This window comes from Meles meles, chromosome 8 (assembly GCF_922984935.1).
Source record: "Meles meles chromosome 8, mMelMel3.1 paternal haplotype, whole genome shotgun sequence".
Lineage (NCBI taxonomy): Eukaryota > Metazoa > Chordata > Mammalia > Carnivora > Mustelidae > Meles > Meles meles.
In genome coordinates, this window is record NC_060073.1 from 51050952 (window position 1) to 51069400 (window position 18449).

General features: G+C 45.6%; 1 protein-coding gene across 3 annotated transcripts in view; it reads left to right on the top strand.

Annotated features, from left to right (window-relative positions):
• The first annotated feature begins 231 nt into the window (after positions 1-231).
• IRAG1 (inositol 1,4,5-triphosphate receptor associated 1) overlaps positions 232-18449 on the top strand; it is a 126696-nt gene continuing 108478 nt past the window's right edge. For 2 of the 3 annotated variants that reach the window (XM_046016454.1, XM_046016455.1), the window contains exon 1: positions 232-620. The gene's annotated coding sequence lies outside the window, so the exon portion shown is untranslated. Of the gene's footprint in view, positions 694-18449 lie in introns of all 3 variants that reach the window. The other variant, XM_046016456.1, reaches the window with a different exon arrangement.

Sequence of the window (18449 nt, forward strand, 5' to 3'; positions counted from 1 at the left end):
ACAGGACTGCTGAGTGCAGGAGCAGGGATTGAAGCCACTGGGGCCGCTGCCAGGTCGGGGATTAGCTGAACCTCCTAGGCCCTTCACTCTGGTAATCCCAAGGGTTTAAGGTGGGAGCAGCCCCCGCCCATGAATCCCTGGGACAGGAAGTGTTCCCAGTTTCTCCTGGCTTGGGGCCAGGGTCTTGTCCCGCCTCACATGCTTGCTGGGGATTCCAGGCTGGGAGGCAGATCTGTAGTTTCTTTGGTCCCTGTCTGGCCAGGACAGTGCCCAGCAGCACAGGCTGCCCATGGGCACTGCCATCCACTGTGTGGGTGCCTGTGAGAGGCACTCAGGGCAAGCTCCTGACTCACAGTCCCAGCCTGCCCTAAGCTCTGGGATCGGCCTGGTTCGCTTCCCCTGCCGTCAGCCCCCTGAGTGGGGCCAGAGGGGGCTCCCCGAGGAGCTCCAGGCTCCAAGTCCCAGCCCCTCTAGGAGGAGGCGGTGGCCGCGGCTCAGCAGCCAGAGGCTTCTCAGCTCGGAGCTCCAGAGCCAGATGTAACATTGACCTTAAATGGTAAAAGCTCCCTAGAGTGAAGAGAGGCTGGCCAGAGGAGGAAAGGGGAATAACTCAGTTTTAGGTAAGTCATTGCTATATCTAAGAATAACCTGCTCTTCAGCTGGGACGCAAGGGAACCCTTCTCCTCCTTAAAGGTACAGGGTGCTGGGACGGGGGTGCTTGACTTTAACTTTCAGGGGAGTTGGCTTTGTTGGGTGCCATTTCAACTGAGTATTTTTATTGTTGCTGTCATGATTTTTAAATAAGAAGTGAATCTTGCCAGTCCTAACTTAATTAAACTGTGCTCTGTCTGCTGCTGTTGGAAAGCATGCACAGGCGAGGGTGAAAATGTGGGTTCTGACTGGACAGCCCACCCCCAGATTTCCCGTTAGGCCCCTCTGGGGAATAGAGGGTTCCCAGCTTGTGTAAGCCCCCCCCCCCCCGCAGGGCTTTCCCCCCACTGCCTGCTACCCCTTTCCCAGCTCGGCTCTGTGCTTATTTGTGCCTCCCTCTGTCCGCACCCCCAACCCTGTGCCTCAGTCCTGTCCACTTAGGACCCTGTGTGGGCCCAGCCCTGTCTCTATCCTTGATCCTGCCCCTGTTTCTGTCCCTGCTCCTCCTGCCTTGTGTTCTGGTCATAGCCCCTGTTTCCATCTCTGTCTCCGTCTCTCTTTCTGTGTCCAGCTTTGCCCCCTGTACCCCTTCCCTCCTCCATGGAGGGGGTACCTGTGCCCAAACTGTGCCCCTAGCCCTGCTCACCTCCAGGAGGTCAGTGTCAAAGCTATCCTACAATAAATGGCACTCAGGCTGGCTTTCTCCAAAGGAAAGGCCAGCGGACAGAAGGCAGAGAAGGGCCTAGCTATCTTGCTCCTTCCTGCCCAGGAAATATTTGTGAAAGACTGGAGATGCTCTGCAGTTTGAGTCAACAGAGTGTAGGGTCTGGGAACCCTGGCCAGTGCTTCTGCCTCCCAGAGCTTGGCAGCTGGTGTACTCTTAACTCTCTCAGACTGCTCTTTGGGGGCTGCTGGGTGGGGGGAGTAAAGCAGCCCACAGGCTTGTCCAAGCTGGGTCTCCTGCAGGGGAAAGGAGGAAGCTTCCCAGGACTGTTCTGGCTGGAAGCACTAGGGAGTCAGAGTCTGCTAAGGGCTCCATCATCCCCACCAGGGCAATGACGTGCTGGTGACACAGGTGGGGTTAACGCCCTTGCAACCTCACCCGGTACTTTTCTGGGGAAGAAATACAGGTTAAATGACTTGCCAAAGGTCAGAACACTAAGGAAGAGCCGTTCTAGGACTCGAACCCAGGTCTGACTCTAACGGCCGAGTTAACATAGCTGTGAGTGAGAGGGTACTCCCAATTCCTGTGATATCTGACCAAATGGACAATACAGTTGTAATCGTCATGTTTGGTTATCCTTGATAGAGTGGGGTGTGTGTGTGTGTGTGTGTGTGTGTGTGTGTGTGTGTGTGTGTGTGTTGGAGGTGACTATATTCACATCTAATGCACCTTTCTTTATGTTTCTAGTAAGTGGGACATTCCTGCATACTCTCAAAGGTCATCTGGGAGATATAAGAGGTGCTAATTGCTCCAGCATGATCAGTGATCCCATAAACATGTTTTCTGGAAGAAGGAAACAAACAAACAAACAAACAAACAAACATACCATTCTTGATGTGCATCGAACCCTGTTCCAAGCACTTCCCATATAGTAATTCAGCATCCAACACCCTCTAGGGTAGGGATTATTGTTACTGTCCTCATCTTGTAGATGGGGCCTTTTTATCACAGAGAGGTCACACAGCTGGTGAGAGATGACCCAGGCACCTGTCTCTGGAGGCTCTGTTCCTAACCACCATGCACTGTTTTTCTCCAGTTGGTGCCACATCGGAGAGGGCAGGGGGGAAGCAACGACTGTCTTCCGGTGCTCTGTCTAAGGCTTTCCACGCGGGACTTCTTGTGCACTCCTCAGTAATGCCATGAGGGTGGTATCTTTACCCAGTTTTACAGGGAAGACACTAGGACTAGGGGATGTTACATGACTTGTCCAAGGTCACCCAGCCACCAAATGACAGAGCAGGGAAGTTAGTATCTTGGATGAGGATTATTAATGCCTTCTTATTGGCACTGATTTCCGGGGGGGACCAGTGGGCTCCTAGCTTCAGGCTGAGGGGTTCTGAGTCTCTGTGAGAGGAAGCTGGATGCCTGGCCTGATGGGCTGAACTACATGTATGGTTCTCAGCTTCTCAAATGGCCCTGACTCTTTCCCCCAGTCTTGGTAATGAAGGTGGATGGATGCCGCTCACACCTCCAGCAGGAGTGGAGACTGAGCCCTGTAAGGGCAGAGACCTTGTCTCATTCTTCACTGTGTGTCCCCATCCAGAATGATGCTGGGAGGTGCTGAGGGTCCAGGATCAATTCATTTTCCTTACGAAGGGATGGACATGATGCTCATACAGTGTGCTGCAGTTAAATGGGGCCTTGGCTTATTGTGTATATACCTGATGATCAGATTCTTTTAGCCTGGTTAATTGGGGTCTCAAGTTAGCTACCTCCCCCAATCTTGCCGCCTCTTCTGGGGCCGCTGTGCTGCCTCTCAGCCGTTCTCTCTATGACTCAGCTGTCATCTGAGGGGTCTTGACCAAGGAGGAGCAGAGACCTAGATGGGTCGTAGAGGAGAGATTATGCCCCTGCCACTTGGGGAGTTCTTTGAATTAGTGGAAGGGAGTTAGAGAAAGAGTTCTTGTGTAGTAAACGCAAAAATTGATAGAAATTGAGTCCCACTTGATGTCCCGCTAGAATGTTATTTCACTTAATCCTTGTGATAGTGAGGAAGCCGCTGTTGTGAAAGAGGTATAGCGGTGTGCCCAAGGCCATGTAGCTAGAAGGTGGTGAGCAGGGATTCCAGCTCAGGCTGTTTGGGTCCAAAGCGGGGATGTCCTGTGTTAGATGCCACCCTGCCTCTAGTTCGTAACATGTCTTGGGGAAGTTATTGGGTGCCACAGTCCAAGAAAAATCAAGAAAAGGGGGATATTGTGTTTGCCTTATAGACCCTGGAGGTCAGAGCCTGAGATTCAGGGGACAGCTCAGGGGCAGCCTCACTGGATGGGATACAGAGGCAGCAGAAACCTATGACCTTGGAGAAGCCCTGCCTTCTCTGCAAGGGCCTTCTCCAGAGGAGAAGGAAAGGAGGTAAGAGCCAGTCACCCAGAAAACCTCCCTCCCATTGCGCCACAGTTGTAAAAAACAAATTTCAAAGGCTGGGGTTAATCAGTTCTGGTTACTTTCTTCCTAGTACTTTTTAGACGTATAATTTTTATTCAACTTCTTTTCCTGGTAATGAAAGTAATATATGTTCTGTGCTAAAATTTCTTAGAAAATATAGAAATAGATATAAATAAGAAATACAGAAATAAGTATGAAGAAATAAAAAAATCCCTCCAGAATCCTGACACTCAGAGATAAATAATGGGTTTTGTTTTTTGCTTTTTAAAGATTTTACCCATTTATTTGACAGAGAGAGCACAAGCAGGGGGAGTGGGAGAAGGAGAAGCAGGCTCCTCTCTGAGCAAGGAGCCTGACGCAGGGCTTCATCTTTGGACCCCAGGATCATGACCAGAGCTGAAGGCAGATGGTTGCTCAACCGACTGAGCCACCCAAGCACCCCAAATATTGTTAATTTTACAGTGTATTTCTTTCTTTATCTTTCTCTGTATTTTAAAAAACTAAGGTCTTAAACTATGTGGTTTTGTAGTCTGCTTTAAAATTTTTTAAAAATTTTAAAAAAATTTTTAAACAATTTTTATTTATTTATTTGCGAGAGAGAGAGCACATGCACACAAGCAGGGATGGAGCAGCAGAAGGAAAGGGAGACGCAGACTCCCCACTGAGCAGGGAGCCTGACAACGTGGGGCTTAATCCCAGGGCCCTGGAATCATGACCTGAGGTAAAGGCAGATACTTAACTGACTGAGCTACCCAGGTGCCCCTGCTTTAAAAATTTTTAAATCTTGGGGCGCCTGGGTGCCTCAGTGGGTCAAAGCCTCTGCCTTTGGCTCGCGTCATGATCTCAGGGTCCTGGGATCAAGCCCCATGTCAAGCTCTCTGCTCAGCAGGGAGTCTGCTTCCCCCCCACCCCCTTCTCTCTGTCTGCCTCTTGGCCTACTTGTGATCTCTGTCTGTCAAATAAATAAATAAAAATCTTAAAAAAAATTTTTTTTTTAAGACTTAGTTCTTCCAGGGCAGTTTTAGGTTCACAGCAGAAAGGAAGGTACAGAGATTTCCCACATACCCCCTGCTTCACACATGCACAGCCTCTCCCATTAGCAACACCCCCTACTAGAGTGGTTCATTTGTTAGAACGGGCAAACCTACACTGACACATCATTATGACCCCAAGTCTACTGCTTACCATTGGTTTCACTCTTGTTGTTCATTCTCTGGGTTTAGGCAAATGTATTAGGACAAGTATCCTAGTATCATGCAGCGTAGTTTCACTGCCCTAAAGATCCCCTGTGCTCCAGCTACGCACCCTTCCTTCCAACCCTAACTCCTAGCAACCACCGATCTTTTTACTTTCTCCATAGTGTGGCCTTTTCCAGAATGTCAGATAGTTGGAATCACACAGTATGTGGCCTTTTCAGACGGGCGTCTTTCACTTAGCAACATGATTTGAGTCTCCTCCATGTCTTTTCATGGCTTGATAACTCATTTCTTTTCAGCAGCGGATAATACCCTCTGTCTTGATGTACTACAGTGAATTTATGCACCCACCTACTGAGGACATCTTAGTCTGACTTTTTTTTTTTAAACCAGGAATTCTATCATGATCACTTTTCCTCTCATTAAAGATACTTCAAAACATGATATTTTGATGGTTGTATAATACAGAGTAATTTTAGCTGTGCCACGGATCATGGTTCCTCTTGTTGGGCATGCACGAATATGGTTTTCCTTTGGGGACAGTCCCAGTGGCACACACATGATGGCTTTTCTGTACATGTATGTAGTTTGGAAACTCAGCCCTCAGAGGTGGGCTTGTGTGGTGGGGCCCACGGTGTGGCTTATTCCGCAAGATGATAGTAAGTGGGGTACTGACTCAGCCCTAAACACACGTACTCACATCACAAGAATGTTATTCCCTTGTCAGTTATTTTTAGTCTTTGCATGAAGAAGAAAGACTTGATCCGAGGTAGCCTGGGAACGAGGGGACTTACAGGACTCTCAGCACTAAAACCAGAAGTCTGAGGCCACTCAGGACAAGATGTTCACCCTGGCTTGAACCGAGTGTGCCTTCAACATCTTTCAGACCCTGGCTTGTCTCCCTTCCTGACAAAGTGAGAAAAAGCCTTGGGCCTGGAACCTTTGTCAGGCAATAACCAGCACTCAGTAAGTGTCTTCACTTTACTTTTATAACTCCTCTCTTAGGGGTATAAGTGGGACAGATTTGTCCATTTATGGTAGGGATAGAAAGTTTCCTTTTTGATGAATGTAAAGACAAGGGTAGCTGACAGTTTCTGAGCACTTACTTTGGGCTAGGTGCTGTGATCAGGCCTTACTGACAGTACCTCATTTCGTCCACATGGCAACCCACTGAAGTAGTTGCTCTGATCATCCCTGTTATACAGATTAGGAAACTGAGGCACAGAGAGGGCAAGGCACTTGTCCAGTAACACAAAGCTGGGAAACAGCAGAGTTGGGACTTAACCCTGGTTTTCTAGCTCATTGCTAAGGCAAATTAAAAAATGTTAAATCAATCAATGTATAGGTGGCACATGGACATGGCAAAAAATGTGAGGGTGCCGTGCAGGTGACCCAAGTTTAGGAAACACTGGCGTGGAGGAAATTGGGATTCTATGAGCAGCGGCACCAGTGAATGCAGGATGTGGGGGATGAGATCATACACTGCTCAGAGAGGCTGGCATGCAGGGCAGAGGGCATGGCAGCGGCCCTGGAAAGAGACACACGGGACCACATGGGGTGCTGCCCCTGACAGGCTAACTGGGAGGATATTTCCAGAAGCCCAAGGCATCAGAAGGAGAGAAGGCCTGAAGACACCCTTATTGTTGCTTATACACGTGTAGTCAAGAGTGCTGGCCCCCAGTCAGGAGGTGTCAACCACATCTGCCCTCATTATCATCGTGGGAGATGTCATCTTGAGCTAGAGGCAGCACTGTGTTCTGGTGGGACGTGTGGCCCCTGGAGTGACCGTGTGGCTCCACCATGGGCCATCTGTCCATCTTGGCTGTACCTAATCTCGCAGAGCTTCAGTTTCTTCTCCTGTGAGATGGAGATAATGATGGTGATTTACGGGGTCAAATTCCTTAGCCAGAGTCTGTTCTTAGCACCCAATAAACATTAGCTATTATTGTAGCTAGCCTCTGTCTGTCCTCTTGCAGAGATTCTATCAGGGAGATTTCTGTATGGGGTGAGGATTTGCCCATAATTCTGGGTCCTATCCTCACCTCCATGAATGCCCCAAGGACAGTAGCGGACTTATTCTCTAGACGACTGTCATTGGCACCTGGTGGGTTCTCTGAGGAGGCCCAGTGAAAGCACCTTATTCCTTCACTTAAGCTGTAAGTTTCATGGAGAAGTCAATCTAACATCTCCCTTATGATAGGGGATGGGACTTATACTGGCAGGCAAGTAGGTTTTCTTTTTTATTATTATTATTTTCAAAAACTTAATTCCAGTTTAACATATAGTGTTGTTTTAATTTCAGGTGTACACCCCACCCATCCTTCTACCTTCCTCACCTCTTGTAACCACCAGGTTGTCCTCTATAGTTAAGAATCTGTTTCTTGGTTTGCCCCTTTTTCCTCTTTTGGTTGTTTTGTTTCTTAAATTCCATATATGAGTAAAATCCTATGATATTTTTCTTTCTCTGAATGACTTATTTCACTTAGCATTATTCTCTCTAGATCCATCCATGTTGTTGTAAATGGTAAGATTTCATTCTCTTTTATGGCTGAGTAATATTTCTTTATACATACGTATATCACATCTTATTCATCAGTTGATGGACACTTGGACTGCTTCTATAATTTGGCTATTATAAATAATGCTGGTATAAACATAGGGGTGCATATATCTCTTCGAATTAGTGTTTTTGTATTCTTTGGGTAAATGCCCAGTTATGGATCATATGGTAATTGTTTTTAATTCTTTGAGGAACCTCCATGCACTCCCACCAACAGTGCATGAGGCTTCCTTTTGTTCCACATCCTCACCAACACTTTCTTCTTGAGTTTTTTATTTTAGGCATTCTGACAGGTGTGAGGTGATGTTTCATTGTGGGTTTGATTTGCATTTCCTTGAGGTTGAACATCTTTTCACATGTCTGTCGGCCATTTCTATGTCTTCTTTGGAGAAGTGTTTGTTCATGTCTTCTGCTCATTTTAAAATTGGATTATTTGGGGTTTTCTGGTGTTGGGTTGTGTAAGTTCTTTATATATTTTAGATACTAACCCTTCATTGAGTATGTCATTTGCAAATATTTCTTCCATTCAGTAGGTTGCTTTCCAGTTTTATCAATTGTACTCTTCACTGTGCAGATAATTTTTATTTTGATGAAGTCCCAATAGTTTCTTTTTGTGTTTGTTTCCCTTGTCTCAGGAGACATATCTAGAAAAAATCTTGCTATGGCCAATGTCAGAAAAATTACTGTCTGTTCTCTCTTCTAGGATTTTTATGGTTTTGTGTTTCACACTTAGGTCTTTAATCCATTTTGAATTTATTTTTGTGTATGGTGTTAGAAAGTGGTTCAATTTCATTCTTTCTTTTTTAAATTCAATTTCATTAACATAGACTGTATTATTAATTTCAGGGATAGAATTTAGTGATTCATTAGTTGCATATAATACCCAATGCTCATTACATCAAGTGCCCTCCTTAATGCCCATCACACAGTTACCTCATTCCCCTACCTATTTCCCCTCCAGCAACCCTGTTTGTTTCCTAGAGTTAAGAGTCTCTTATGGTTCGTCTCCCTCTCTGATTTTATCTCATTTTTTTCTTCCCTTCCCCTACGTTCATCTCTTTTGTTCTTGAATTTACACATATGAGTGAAATTATATGGTATTTGTCTTTCTCTGACTGGCTTATTTCGCTTAGCATAATACCCTCTAGTTCCATCCATGTTGTTGCAAATTGCAAGATTTCATTCTTTTAGATGGCTGAATAATATTCCATATGCATGTGGCTGTCCAGTTTTCTCAACACCATTTGTTGAAGAGACTACCTTTTCCCCATTGCATATTTTTACTTTCTTTGTCAAAGATTAATTGACAAGTTGAGGTTAAGCCAATTTACCCCATCCCTACAGAGTGCCCTCTAGTGGGGGCAGGTCCCCCTTAAATCATAGAGCAAGAAGGAGCAGAGTAGAATGTGTTTCCCCTGCAGGCAGCACATTCCCAAGAGAAAGGGAAGAAGAAAGGGCTGAGCTAGTCAGGATGACCCTTGTCAGAACTCACTATCAGATATCCCTTCTCCTGGCAGGTGGAGGTGGGGGGGTGGGAAGCCAGGAGTCTTACACTCTTGCGGCTCTTCCCACGTGAATGAAACAATCATGTAGGAGAAACATTACGCCCCTAATGGGACCACAGTGAGGGCCTAACCCAAGCTCTGTTGCAAAGCTCGTCTCTCAGGTGCTGTACATTTGGCAGATGTGTCACACCCTCGTAACAGGTAGGGAGCTTTCAGGTTACAGGGGCTGCCACGTAGTCCCAAGAGGGTGGGCACCCAGCTCCTCCTTTTTCCCAAGGGATGGAAAGGATGGAACCCCCTCCTTTCTCTTCACGAGTTGCCCAGTGGGCACCTGTTTGAAGAACAGTCCTTCTGCAGACAAGAAAAGTATCCAACTAGAAGTGTGTGGTGTGAATGTGGTTTCATGCAAGTTCCATTTAGGCAGTTCCAGTCAGACAGCAAGTGACCTCCTAATCACCCCTTCCTCTGGGATACTTTATATAGATAGACAACGAAAGGAGGGGTTCAGAACTACCATTGTTTGATCATGCTGTTCATGCCAGGCCTTTTATATGTACTATCTTGTTAAACTCAGACCATAGCCATCTAAGGAAGATGTGTGTGAGCAACCAACTCAGGCCACTTATTCAAGACAACTAAGAGTAACTAGTAAGTAAAGAAAGGGGAGTCAAATTTAAAAACCATCAAACCCCTAATCCACAGCAACTTCCATCTGTTTGGCTCATGCTCCCAGGCCATAGGGCAGAGTGAGAATGTTCAGCTCCTGTCCCTGCTCCTATAGTTGGAGCCCAGGAGGCCCTGGCACTGCTGCTTGGGGCCAGAGTCTGGCAACCTACTCTATTGGGGCTTCTCTGCTTTGTATCTCTCTTTTGTCTTCTTTCAGTATGTGACAATCCTGATCAAGTCTCATAATCTTGTCTATGGGAAGACCCTTTCTTCTAGTAGGAAAATACAAGTCTAGAATCTCTATTGCAAAAAATGCCATGTACTACACTGTACAACTTACCAAGACTTCTGCCCTAAAAGATCACAGATCCTGCCATGGCCATCCTGTCTGCATCAGAGGCAGTGTGAGGTAGTGGTTGGGACCTCAGCTTCTCAAGTCAAATGACCTGAATTCAAGTCTCAGCCTTGCCACTTACTGCCTGACCTTGGGAAAATGATCCAGCTTTTTCTTCTTTCTTTCCTGATGTATAAAATAGGGCTGAAGATAACCACAATATATCGTGCTCAAAGACTTGTTATGAAGATGAAATGGATTGGTGTATTTATTTTTTTAATTTCTTTTCAGCGTAACAGTATTCATTGTTTTTGCACCACACACAGTGCTCCATGCAATACGTACCCTCCCTATTACCCACCACCTGGTTCCTCCGATCTCCCACCCCCCACGCCTTCAAAACCCTCAGGTTGTTTTTCAGAGTCCATAGTCTCTCATGGTTCATCTCCCCTACCAATTTCCCTCAACTCCCTTCTCCTCTCCATCTCCCCATGTCCTCCATGTTATTTGTTATGCTCCACAAATAAGTGAAACCATATGATACTTGACTCTCTCTGCTTGACTTATTTCGCTCAGCATAATCTCTTCCAGTCCCGTCCATGTTGCTACAAAAGTTGGGTGTTCATCCTTTCTGATGGAGGCATAATACTCCATCGTGTATATGGACCACATCTTCCTTATCCATTCATCCGTTGAAGGGCATCTTGGTTCTTTCCACAGTTTGGCGACCGTGGCCATTGCTGCTATAAACATTGGGGGTACAGATGGCTCTTCTTTTCACTACATCTGTATCTTTGGGGTAAATACCCCGTAGTGCAATTGCAGGGTCATAGGGAAGCTCTAGTTTTAATTTCTTGAGGAATCTCCACACTGTTCTCCAAAGTGGCTGCACCAACTTGCACTCCCAACAGTGTAAGAGGGTTTTTCCCTTTCTCCATATCCTCTCCAACACATGTTGTTTCCTGTCTTGCTAATTTTGGTCATTCTAACTGGTGTCAGGTGGTATCTCAATGTAGTTTTAATTTGAATCTCCCTGATGGCTAGTGATGATGAATGTTTTTTCATGTGTCTGATAGCCATTTGTATGTCTTCATTGGGGATTGGTGTATTTAAATAAGGCCTGTGTATAAGTACTTAATGAATAATAACTATTATTCAAGCCCAGGTTAACATCAAGCTCATGAAATCCCTCTATTTTGTGGCCCCAGATGGTTAGGTTTTTCAAAGGGCTGTCCTGTCATGATATTTTCAATCTGTTTGGGGCTTAGGTCCTTGGTAGAAAGAATATAATGTCTTCCTGGGCTTCTTACCTAAGACATTTTTCTTGTTCCCCAGCTGAAGTCAAAGTGGTCCCTAATGTAGGTTGAGAAGTAATGGTGATGAGGCTAAGTATGGTCAGGAGGAACCTGTGGCTGGATGCCAAGAGGGCCCCCTAAGGAGCATCATCTTGGAGATGTTCCAAGGTCCTAAGCTTGGTCAGTGGCCTGGAGTTGATTGTTCACATAGATATGATAATCAAATTCATAAGAGACTGAAGTATATGATTCTGAATGTGTGTGTACTAATGTATGGTGAGAGACAACCCTTTCCAGTGGCCAAAACAACAGCAACAACAACAACAAAAAACCCTGGAAGATGAAGATTATGCTCAGAAGGTAGAAAATTCTGAGGGCTGTTTCACCCAGGCTATATACCCTGGTCTGCTAACCATCCCTGCCTACAACAGAAGAGACTTCCCCAGAGCACAGGGTCCTGGAAGCCTTAGATAAGCATTTCTCTCTGGAGTCCCCTTTTATTTTGTAGAAAGATGGGGTTTGCTGGAAGGTAGTTCAGAGAATCAAAGGAAAAAGTAGACAGCTAGGCCTCAGGAAGATAATCTCCAGGGCAGTGCTGTGGGACCTGATAGCAGGAACTTGGCCAACTGTTTTTCTAGAGCAAAGGTTTTCTCTAGGACAAAGTTTTTTTTGATGGCTCATATCATCAATTTAAAAAATTATTTTAGCATGTATCTCCAATTTATGTGCATTGTTTTATTTTAAATCATATTCATGAGCTACATTAGTATGCCAGTTATTGTGTAAAACATATAAAACCGAAAATTTTAAGGGTGAATAAAGATGAAATTATATACAAAAACCATGCTTTATTTTTTTAAACAGTGTCACCAGCTTTCCTTAAAAGAGTATTCCTTAGTGAGAGAGCTCATGTTTTAAAATCTCAGCACTTTGGATAACCCCTGGCTTTAATGACTATTGTGATAAATGAGATACTGTAACAATCAGTCTTCCCACAAGGAACCAAATCCAACCCAATCCGCTCAAGAGACATTAACAGAAGGACTATTTACAAATGATGGTGCCTAGGCACCCCAAAACAAGCAACGGCAGGAGGCCAACACCAGCCCTAGCTGGGAGCAGCAGGAGAAGAAAATAGTGAGACCAGAATCCAGTGACATGGAGCACTAGGGAAGAAGTCCCCTCCAGAATGAGCTGTAGTTAAGGACAGATACAGCCATGCCAGAGGTGTAATGCTGAAGCAAGAAGGAACACGGAAGAAAATGCCCCAACCACTCTGTCCTCCTCCCTCCTGCTGGCCCGTTGACCAAACTCAGGTAGCATGCATGGAAGCCCAAGTGGTACATCCTGTAGGTGTCATCTGGGAGCACGGGGTACAGGATGGATCAGGGGTGGGGAAGGCAGGAAGAGAGGGAGGTTGGGAAGAGGATAACCAGCTCAGATAGCTGATGGAGAAGAAGGACATCTTCACTGAATTGTAAGTAAAACTGTAAGCATAACTTTCAGTTTGATTCACCAGTTTCCAAAAACTTCGAGAGTTGCTTTTGGTGTTAGTAGTATTGGTAGTATCTTCATTCCACATTTTTTCGGGAGCCTTTTAAACCACTTTCCCATTCTATGGTGATTGGTTTGGTTAAACCTAGATAAATATATTTCACTAGTCCATTTACTTGGGCACATACCAAATGTGTCATACTTCACTGAAAGCAAATGAATACATGAGGGTGTTATTATGTCCCTTAGCATTGTAGAGTTTCTCCTGTTCCTTCCGGACATCTTACAAACTCGATGTGACAGTGACCTTTCAACATAGGGACTGAATGAAGGCATCATTGTCAATCTGCTTACTTAATACTAAGAAATTAGAAATTAGTGACAGATACCAGTTGTCTTCCCATTCCACAGAATTATCTTGCACATTCCCTGAGCACTCATACTCAGAGTGGAGTACAGATGTGGCCATGGAAAACCATCCCTTGTATATAGAGGTCCCTCCTAGAGAAGAGGAAATTGCCAAAAGCAAATGTCTTTCCAAAGGATGTCATCACCTGCCAACTCATAACTGTCATCCTGTCCTGCCATCTGGAGATTCTAGTCAAGCCTCCTTTTGTTTTTATTCTTTAAAGATTTTATTTATTTAATTTATTTAAACCTGGGTGGTTTAGTTGGTTAAGCATTTGAGTTTTGATTTTGGCTCAGGTCATGATCTCAGCTTCTGGATCGAGCCCCATGTGGGGCTCTGTGCTCAGCACAGAGTTTGCATAAGAGATTCTCTCTCCCTCTGCCCCTCCCACTGCTTGTGCGTGCCTCCTCTTTCTTAAACAAACAAACAAATAAATAAAATCTTTAAAAACTTTTTTATTTATTTAAAAAATTTTTTATTTATTGGAGAGAGAGACAGAGCATGAGCAGGGGAGGAGGAGGTAGAGGGAAGGGGAGAAGTAGAAACAGAGCCTTGGGGGCTCCTGAGTGGCTCAGTGGGTTGGGGCCTCTGCCTTCAGCTCAGGTCATGATCTGAGTCCTGGGATCAAGTCCCGCATCGGGCTCTCTGCTCAGCAGGGATCCTGCTCCGCCTCTTTCTGCCTGGCTCTCTGCCTACTTGTGATCTCTGTCTGTCAAATAAATAAATAAAATCTTAAAAAAAAAAAGAAACAAGGCCTTGATCACAGGACCCTAAGATCATGACCTGAGCCCAAGGCAGATGTTTAACCAACTAAGCCACCCAGGCGGCCCCCAATCAAGGCTTTAAACCCTTCAGCCATATTTACAGATAATTTCTTGGGTTACTTCCATTTATAACTAATCATATCCCTTGCATGTGGTTTTTTCACATGGTTGTATTGGAAGGCAGCCTTATTTCCCCATGTACAGACAATTCTGACAGGTCTGGGGTTCACAGGGCTGTACACTGATAGAGGCAGACAGTTCTCTGGTCATCTGGGCCCAGCAGAGAAATTGGGGTATGGGGATGGACCTCAAGGATATGGCAAATTAGACCCAGAAACACTTGGCAAGGTGTCCCTGTCTCATGACTCCTACAGTCCATAAGACACAGAAGTTGCTTTCCAACACACAAAGAAAGCAAGTTTGCCTTTTTAGAGTCCTAAAGGGGAAGATTTTAAATGCTTGTTTTGCTTGACAATAACAAGAATGATAATAATGTACTTATCAATTACTGTAACAGCTATCATATGTTGAGCACCAGCTACATACTCTGTTAAGTGCTTTATGTATATTCTCTTATATTTTTGTAGCACCCTGTAAGAATGTAATAATATTATCTCCATTTTGATGAGAAAACTAAAGCTTTCTGAGGTTCATTAGTTAACTTGGGATTTCAGTGGAAAGTGGCAAGGTCAAGGCTCAATTGCCTTGGTGCAAAGTGCATGCAGCCCAACAACAGATGGAATCTCACACTCGGAGCTCTCAGGCCAGGAGGAGGTAGAGGCTGTACCAGTAAGACCTTTAAAAAGGTTAGGGGGCACCTGGGTGGCTCAGTGGGTTAAGCCTCTGCCTTCAGCTCAGGTCACGATCCCAGATCGAGCCCTTCATCGGGCTCTTGGCTCTGTAGGGAGCCTACTTCCTCCACCCCCTGCCTGCCTCTCTGCCCACTTACCATCTCTGTCTGTCAAATAAATAAATAAAATCTTTTATAAAAATTTAAAAAATTAAACGGTTAGGTCATCATGGATTTATAGAGCTGTATTAAGGGAAGCTAGAACCTTGCAAGTTTATAGCAGGTTCTTGGTGGATACTGAGCGAGTGAATGAATGAACAAACACTTCTGGGTTTGAAGACAGTGAATGTCTTCCAGTGTCCATCCCTGGTGCTGAAATGAAGACAACACATAATGAAGGGGAGCCAGGTTCTAGGCTTGACTCTGCTTCCAACTCATTTTGTGCCCTTGAGCAAATCACTTCTGCCTTCTGAGGCCTTGGTTTCCACATCTGTGAGCCATTCATTCTCCAAGCCCCAGTGATTTACCTTCATAGTTGTATGACTGAGGCTGTATCGGAGCATTGATTGTGTTAGTTGCTACATCTGTGACAAGGAGGACTGCAGGATTGTTAGAAGAGTCAGCTATTATTGTCTGTTTTCTAAAAGCCCGTGCAGTGCCTTTGTGGGTCGTCAGAACTGGCATCAGTCCAGAGTAAAATAGAAGGCTGTATATATAAGAAAACATTTACTGCTGAAGGGAATGCTTATTCATTCTCTTTCTTATTAACAAGGCCCTTGACTCATGCTTTGGACATTTGCTGTTCAGATCAGAGATGTGTGTGCTTGTTGCTAACAAAAGCAGCCTCTGGAGCCTAGTTTCTCTTCCCTCACACTGCAGGGTCAGCTGCTCTAATCCCTTCGGCTCTGGGAACAGTTGGGTGTGTACTATGGAATGGAGCTGGAGGCAAAAAGACTGGAAGTCCCCTGGAAGAGATGTGGGTCACCAGAATTTGAGGACCTCCAGGAAGCACTGGGTACCCCTTCAGAGCTCCCTAAGTGGAGGAGATCTTGGGAACTCGAAGAGACCCCCTAAAATGATTTGAGCAGCAAGCTGCCCTCTGCAGAGCATGTTCTCAGACTGTATCTCAGGAGATCCTCCCAGAGGACCACACAGCCACATTATCTGTGTAACCTCACATGGATTACCGGGATTTCATAATTTTATGCATTGTATATTGTCCTGTCCCTACACTTTACTTTTCAGAGCACAGTCTAGGGACCAACAGTGTCAGCATCACCTGGGAGCTTGTTAGCAATGCAGACTCCTGAGTGTTGCCTCAGACTTACTGAGACAGAATCTGCAGCTTAACAAGACCTCTAGGTGATTCTGGTGCACATCGCAGTCTGAAACATGCCACCTGCTGCACTGTCCGTGGTACTACTGGGAGTATCTGAATCACAGGTCACATTGTTACTTCAAATTACAGCAAGAAGTTTCATGATAGAAAATCCGGAAGACATACCTGACATTAAATCATTAAATGGCTATATAAATGCCAAGAATTCCTGGACAGCCCTGTCTGCCAAAGCCCCCTTCCTCTTACCCACCTGATGGTTCCCACATTCCTTCCCCCCCAAATTGGAGAAATGACACTTAGGAAGGGGAACATTTGTTTCTGAGTTGGTTCTTTTAGCTCTCCTATGAAACACGTGACCTCCAGAGACACCTCAGTAGGGGGAAGAGAAGAATGCAGGAGGCACCACTCACCATGCCTCAACCCAGAGGTGACACATAGTCTCTTGGCCAGAGCTAGTGGTAGGGCCCCCAGTCAACTGCAAGAGAGGCTGGCAATGCAGAGGAACACAGGACACTCAGAGACTGCTAACCATGTCTGCCAGAGGATAAGGATCAGTGAGGCAGTTAACAGCAGAGCCTGAGGCCTCCCAGAGGTGAGAAATTAAAATACTATAATGTGGGCAACCACAGACTCTGAGCTTGCAGAATCCTAGCAAAGCTGGGAGAATCAACCCAGAGGCAAACAGGTCTTACTTCTCCAAAAGGAGAAGGGTGCACGGTTGGGCAACAGAGGAGTATAGCTTTGGCATCCAGGGTCCTCCAGGGATTCTTGGCAACCACACACCCACCTATATATTCTACACGGCATTTCCTGTTATAAGTTTTTTTTAAAAAAGATTTTATTTATTTATTTGACAGACAGAGATCACAAGTAGGCAGAGAGGCAGGCAGAGAGAGAGGGAGAAGCAGGGTCCCCGCTGTGCAGAGAGCCTGATGCGGGGCTCGATCCCAGGATTCTGGGATCGTGACCTGAGCTGAAGGCAGAGGTTTTAACCCACTGAGCCACCCAGGTGGCCCCCCTGTTATAGGTTTTTTAAAAAATATTTTATTTATTTATTTGACAGACAGAGACCACAAGTAGGCAGAGGCGGGGAGGGGAAGCAGGCTCCCTGCTGAGCAGAGAACCTGATGTGGGACTCAATCCCAGGACCCTGAGATCATGACCTGGGTCGAAGGCAGAGGCTTTAACCCACTGAGCCACCCAGGTGCCCCCTGTTAGAGAATTTCTTGCTACAAGATGGAGGTGGGCATCTCAACTTGCATTAGACTTAATTCAGGAGGATGGACATTCAAAGACACTGAGATTTGGGGTCTTTTGCAGCAGCTAATGTTAATTAACCTTTTTTAAAAAAAAGTTTTTATTTATTTACTTGAGAGAGGGAGTACACAGTAGGAGAGGGAGAAGCAGACTCCCTGCTGAGCAGGGAGCCCAGTGCCAGGATCAATAAAACCCTGGGATCATGACCTGAGCTGGAGGCAGACACTTAACTTACTGAGCCACCCAGACATCCTTACTATTAATTATCCTAATTCACTACCCAAGCACCCTTGCCATAGGCACTCTCTCCCATTTACCCCCGTCACTGGTGCTGTCTTCTCCCTGCTACTTTGCTCTCCAGCCCCTCTGCCTGCCTTAGTGTTCTAGCCACACCCTTTTCTGTGCCATGTCCTTGGACCAGAGCCTTGCTATAGGGAAGGAAACTGTGTTATACGTTATAGGGAAGAAAACTTGAGATCCCACTGGAAAATGAATAAGTTGTGTATAGAATCTGGGTCTTCTGACTCTTATGTGCCTGTCTATAAGGGATTAAAAATGAAGTAGAAGGAGGTCTTTGTGGCCATCAAGTTCAGGAAAGGTTACTCCTAGGGAACTACAGTTGGCTTTTATGGGGCTTCATGCCACCTTGGCTAAGAGGTTTTATAAACTGAGAGGCTGGTGTTGGCTGGGTGTGGGGAGTGTCAGGTGCAGACTGCTGCTCCTGAGGGAATGTGAGGAATCCCTTTCTGCGAGCTTGTGAAGGATTCAAAATGCCAGCTAACATTTAGTGAGCTCTGACTATGTGTCAAACCCTGCTCTAAGTTTACATGTATTATATAATGTACATGATTATCACCATCTGTATTTTACAGTTGGGGAACTGAGGCATGGACAGCTGAAGTAATTTGCCCAAGGTCACCCAGTTACTATGTGGCAGGGCTGGGATATGATCCCAGGCAGCATGGCTCCAGAGCCCATGTGCACAAGTGCTCTGTTTCTCACCTCTGCGTCCCACGGGTCCTAGAGGGTCTGGGGGCATCTTTGACTAGCGCTTTGATGAAAACACTTCGAGCTACTCCT